Source organism: Paramormyrops kingsleyae, chromosome 17, assembly GCF_048594095.1.
Source record: "Paramormyrops kingsleyae isolate MSU_618 chromosome 17, PKINGS_0.4, whole genome shotgun sequence".
In the NCBI taxonomy this organism is placed as follows: Eukaryota; Metazoa; Chordata; class Actinopteri; order Osteoglossiformes; family Mormyridae; genus Paramormyrops; species Paramormyrops kingsleyae.
In genome coordinates, this window is record NC_132813.1 from 18112349 (window position 1) to 18118454 (window position 6106).

At 39.8% G+C, this 6106-nt stretch overlaps 1 long non-coding RNA gene across 1 annotated transcript; it reads right to left on the reverse strand.

Annotated features, from left to right (window-relative positions):
* Positions 1–1590: 1590 nt before the first annotated feature.
* On the reverse strand, positions 1591–2139 carry LOC140579021 (uncharacterized). The gene is made up of 2 exons (XR_011983269.1): positions 2071–2139; positions 1591–1972 (listed from the first exon to the last, which is right to left on the reverse strand). It is a non-coding gene; the product is annotated as an uncharacterized lncRNA (long non-coding RNA).
* Positions 2140–6106: the final 3967 nt, after the last annotated feature.

Here is a 6106-nt window from a genome sequence, read left to right on the forward strand (position 1 = left end):
GATGTTGGTAGGGCATGGCCCACTGTATCTGAGGAAAAAAGAATCTTTTAGTTTTTAGTTGTAGCGCCGCTGATTGATGAAATGCTTCCCCAGAATGGCCTTTGGTGGTAGGATTCCAAATTTGGTGAAAAGAATAAGTTACATTACCCCACTTTTAGGGGCGATTTAATGAACAGGCTTGTCTAGGCTGCAGCCCAGGGGCCCAGATGGCCGCCAGAATGGCAGATGCCGTCTTTGCTGAATGTCAGTGCTACAGTGTGACCTAAAGTCCAGCCCTCCACTCCTGGGCCTCAACGCCTTCCTTTGTATTTTCAGGTGGTTGTTGTCCCGCTAGCAACTTAAATCCAATTGAAAATCGGTGGGGTGACCTGAAGAGGGCTGTGCACAAGAGATGACCTCGCAATCTGACAGATTTGGAGCGCTTATGCGAGGAAGAAAGGGCTAATATTGGCAACTGAAGATGTGTCATGCTGATAGACTCCTGCCCAATAAGACTGCAATTAAATCTAAAGGTGCTTTGAAAAAGTATCAGTTTAAGGATGTGCACACTTATGCAACCAGCTTATTGTATCTTTTTTTTTTTTTTTTTAAATATTTGTTTGTTTTTCAATTGAATTGTACAGGTTATAAGGTTACATTAAAGGTGGGCAAGTTTTGAAATTATTTATCATGATGTCATTTTTTACATCACAATAACCTGGAATTTTAAGGGGTGTGTGCACTTTTAAACAGGGTTTAATTACAGGTAATACAATGACCGGACTGGAGAAACAAACTGAAACGCGGACTAAATACAGAGGACTAATGACAACAACCAGAAACAGCTCATCAGAGGGGGATTCCACACGGGGTTAACGAGGGGGCGTGGCACACGGAAGGTGCGGACGATTGGGGCAGGACACATTCTATTTTTTTAACTTTACACATTGTTTGGATGCATTTATTTTCTTACTTTACAAACTACTGTTTTGATAAATGTGTTTAGTACAGTATATGCTCTTCTTGTTTTATCCGGTTCATTTTGTGTTTAAATGCTTAAAAAAAAAAACATATTTAGGTGTAATTTTTTGGGGCCGGGAACCAATTAATTGGTTTTCCATTATTTCTTATGGGGGGAAAATTCGATCACAACTCGAACTTCTTAGGATTCGATCTAGAGTTCTGAACGGATTAAATTCCAGTTTTGAGGTACCACTGTATTATTTTTATCTTATCTTGTTGATTTGTGTCCTGTGGTATTTTATTGTATTAATACTCGCTGTATATTAACTATAAACACTGCATAGTACCTACTGACTTGTTTCCTATACTTCTACAGCACTTTGGTCAACGGAAGTTGTTTTAAATGTGCTTTATAAATAAATTGATTGATTGATATACCAAATCATTTCTAATTGCAACAATTTTCTGGGAGAAATGGTGCATTTCCTGGAAAAAGTCCAGGGATGCCGTTAATTTCGGCCATGACTGTATTTGTATCATTCATTCAACATTTGTTAGCTGTAACTGTCTTTTTCATATGCCCACCAACCAAAGAATTGTTGTTTTGTAAATTAAACGGTTTAAATGAAAAACCCGAGTCAGCCACCATTAACTTTCAATACTCTTTAATCAGTTACATGCATGCAAAGCAATATAAGTGCAACTGAAATTTGACTACTGTTTTAAAAACATATAAGCTGAAGATAATGAAGTATAAAATGTAGCAGAACCTTAAATGATTTGGATGATGACACAAAATAATGTTATATGAGAATTACAGCAGAAGGTGAAATGCAATAAAATTCATTCTTTTTTCATTTTGCCAGGCAGAGAGGAGGCGTTACTGCTGATCCAGCTTCTTCTTGACCTGCTAAACGCAGTAACTGCTGGGATTGACACAAATTTCACTGCCGATATTGGTGAACAGTCCAAAAGTTGAAAAAAACACATGGATCTGCTTCTCACTTGTTAAAATCATTTGTATCGATCCCTGAAGTAAAAAGCATATTATAGACATTATGCACACAAGACTTTAAGTCTCAAAACAGTAATAGGTCAAAACAATATATGAAAAGAGTAAATATTTACATAATTCCAGGTATAGGGCATTTCACAATGGCCTCTTCATATCCAGGTATCAGGGCCATCCCGGAAAGTATGCAAGACAGCACTCATCTGGACAGACATGAAGAACAGAAAATGTATATACAGTCTATATACAAAATATATACAGCCACTCTGAATACGTACATTAGAAATGCAGTGAAAACTAGTCAGACCTGGACTCATGTCACAATTGGGTCCATAATCTTAATGAATCATTAAAATTTAAGATGCCGACTAAGTCCTGATAAAAGCTGTGAGATGCTGCAGATTACTATGAGCCAACGGCACTGTCATCAGGAGGAAGAAGGCAGAGATCTGATGGGACTTCATGATTCCACTGGACGTTTGTGAAGATCAGCCTCACTTCTGCAGCTAAACTGAGGCCAGCAGAGTCTAACCACGTCCTTTTAGAGGGGTTGTGTGTCGAGGTGGAGAGGATGGGGTGGATGAAAAAAGTATTTACCACTTAATGCACCTAAAATAGACTGACCACAGATGAGAAGGTGGGGCTGAATTTTCTGGGACTGATGTCACATGCATTCTGAGCATTTCCTGTACAGAACAGCAGATATTAACATTGGCTGCATTGCATGTTTGCTATTGACTGTTTTCCAAACCACATAGAGCCACCTGGCTGAGTATGTGGTAACTACCCTTCTAACTAAGGTGTTGGAAGATGAATGGATGTAGGCCTACATATGGTATATGTAAGAAAAGCAATGGCCCCCTCTCCTGGTAAGTCCTGATATAAACACACAAGTGGCTACTCAAATTATTTTTGCATATGAAAAATAGTGCTCAAATTTCACATATGCTCTGGGCTATAAGAAATGGAAGATATAGTGAATATAGTATAGTGAATTGTTCTGTAAACAGGGAAATCCACTTGTATAACCTTGTTCTCAAATGAAAGCGTTCTGAAGGGGGAAAAGGCCATATTCCATATTTTATTAATCAAATAAATAATAGTTGTATATAGTATAATGTACATAAAATTGTATAAAATATATACTATCGTGTAAAGATTTATGTAGCCACCTTAACTCCTCATCATCAGACATCATGTTTTATCGCTGTGGTTAAAAACATGTTAGCTAAGCAATGCTCATCTTTTTTGTTCAAGTGATTCTCTTTATGGGGTGTGTGTGACAAGCAGAAAAATGTTACATGTGTCCCTCCGCTTTGTGATTTTGTTGATTACGAGAAAGATCTCGGTGTGTATGTTGATGGTTCCATGTCCCACTCTCGCCAGTGTGGGGTAGCAATAAAAAAGGCCAATCGGATGTTGGGTTACATCTCTAGGTCTGTGGAGTTTAAGTCAAGGGAAGTGATGCTACGATTATACAATTCCTTGGTAAGATCCCACCTAGAATATCGTGTGCAGATTTGGTCACCATACCTTAAAAAGGACATTGCTGCCTTGGAAAGGGTGTAACGAAGGGCTACAAGAATGATTCCTGGTCTTAGAGGAATGTCTTATGAGGAGAGGTTAGCTGAGCTGAATTTGTTTAACCTGGAGAAAAGAGACTAAGGGGGGAAATGATCCAGGTCTAGATTCTAACGGGTCTGGATGCTGTTCAGCCAAATGGCTATTTCAATATTAATTTAAATATTAGAGCTCGTGGCCATAAGTGGAAATTAGCGGGAGAACATTTTAAAATAGATTTGAGAAAACACTTCTTTACACAGTATGTAGTTAGAGTATGGAATAGTCTTCCTGTTAATTAGCGACGGGATGGCAGGAGACCAGGCAGGAGCTCTCAGCTCCGCAGATGCGATGAATGCCAAGGGGACAGCAGGCAAGCAGGGCATGGCTGGGGCACCTGGAGGCAGGTCGGATGCAGCTGGGGCACCTTGTGGTTAGCAGGATACAGCAAGGGCCCTTGCAGGCGAGCAGGACGCGGTCGGGGACATGCTGTAATGCTTTATTAATTCTTATACCAACCAGAAAACAAGACGACAATTCATAAGGTCAGTTGTCGTCTATAGCCGCCCCATCCTTCCTTTGTTGCCACCTAGTGCGGCTGTTTCAATTTTGGGCCAATTTGTCTCAAAATGAAACCAAGTCAAGATCTTTTTTGTGAGGCAGCACCCAGGAAAAGCACTGGCACACCCTGCCCTGGAAGGAGCAATCCAGGATCGGGCTCCAACCTATCACCAAGGACACACAGTCACTCACTATGGGCTGTTTGGTAACTCTGAATAACTTCACATGTTTTTGGACAGTGGGGGGAAACTGGGAAACCTGGAAGAAGCCCCATGATGACACAGGAACAACATGCAAACTCCACACACAAATCAATAGAATGCACAGCTTGCGGAATTACATTTTAGTAAAACAAGCTGCAAAGAAACATTAAATACATCCTTCGCTGCATGCCACAAAGGGAAATTGTCGGTCTACGTTCTTGTAACTAACTTTCATTTCCAGAGTTCAACGATGTCCGTGCTTGCGACTTGCTTATCATAGGAATCGTGTATATATATTTTTTTTCACCTTTCTTTATTTGTTATTAACCGTATATTAAGTATATTACGCCAGCACAATAAGAGTGCGATTACTAAATTAAATTATAAATATACTTAACTAAATGCAACTTAGATTCCCCTTTATAAAATAATACCTTGGCAATAGCTACATTGACTAAATGCCGGCTTCCTCTCCGCGCAGCGCTCCGCGCGCCATTTACAGCCGCTGCGCGTGCTGTTTGTTTCCCTCCCTTGGGTTTGGGTACCTGACAGTAAAAGCGTGTCGGATTGCTGATTTAATATTCTCATTAAAACTAGAGGTGTATATTGTGAGTTACTGAAACTGATTTTTTTTTGGTGGAACTAATGCCAATGGGTGTGTTTGCAGAAACGTTTTATGTAATACCTGTGATTTCTTGGAGGGGGAAAATAAAGTTATTTCATGTTTTCGTTCGAATTTCCGATGCGTTACGTAATGATGTAACGTACCTTGTTCCGTTGCCTAGTTACTGGACGCCACTTCGTCGGTTTCTGTCTTACTGCAACATGGCTTGTCCTCAGCGGAGACACGAAGTTCCTGAGATCATCTTTGATCACAGAAATGAGCGATTTTACCGCAGACTCGAACTGTTGGGAGAAGTATGTACTATAAAGATACCGTAGATAATTAAGTTACAATTTGTCTTGTAGAGTAGAGGTCTGCAACGGGGTGGGACGCCCGCGGGACTCGCGGGACGCGGCGCGGGTCTACATTTTACAGTTTCTTGTGCCAGAGCGGGATGAAAAATCAGTCCTGCGCAGACCTCTAGTTGAAATAAACGCAGAGCCGCGCCACAAATTTCAATGTTTCCCTATATTTCTCTCATTTTGACTGTGAAATGTTTCTATTGAGACTGGGTTTAGATATTTTGTAATTCAGGTCTGTAGCCTAGTTAGATAAAAAAAAAAATTGGTACCTTATTTAATTTTTATAAGCCAAGATATTATAGCGTTTAAAATGTGTCCGTGCTTGCGACTTGCTTATCATAAGAATCGTGTATATATGTATATATTTTTCACCTTTCCTTTTTTGTTATTAATCGTATATTAAGTACATTACGCCAGCACAATAAGAGTGCGATTACTAAATTAAATTATAAATATACTTAACTAAATGCAACTTAGATTCCCCTTTATAAAATAATATCATGGCAACAGTTACATTGGCTAATTGCCGGCTTCCTCACCGCGCAGCGCTCCGCGCGCCATTTGCAGCCGCTGCGCATGATGTTTTTCCCTCCCTTGGGTTTGAGTACCTGACAGTAAAAGCGTGTCGGATGGCTGATTTAATATTCTCATGAAAACTAGAGGTGTATATTGTGAGTTATTGAAACTGATTTTTTTTTTGGTCGAACTAATGCCAATGGGTGTGTTTGCGGAAACGTTTTATTTAATACCTGTGATTTTATGAAGGGAAAAAAAGTTTTTTCATGTTTTCGTTCGAATTTCCGATGCGTTACGTATGTATGGAACGTACCTTGTTCCGTTGCCTAGTTACTGGACGCCACTT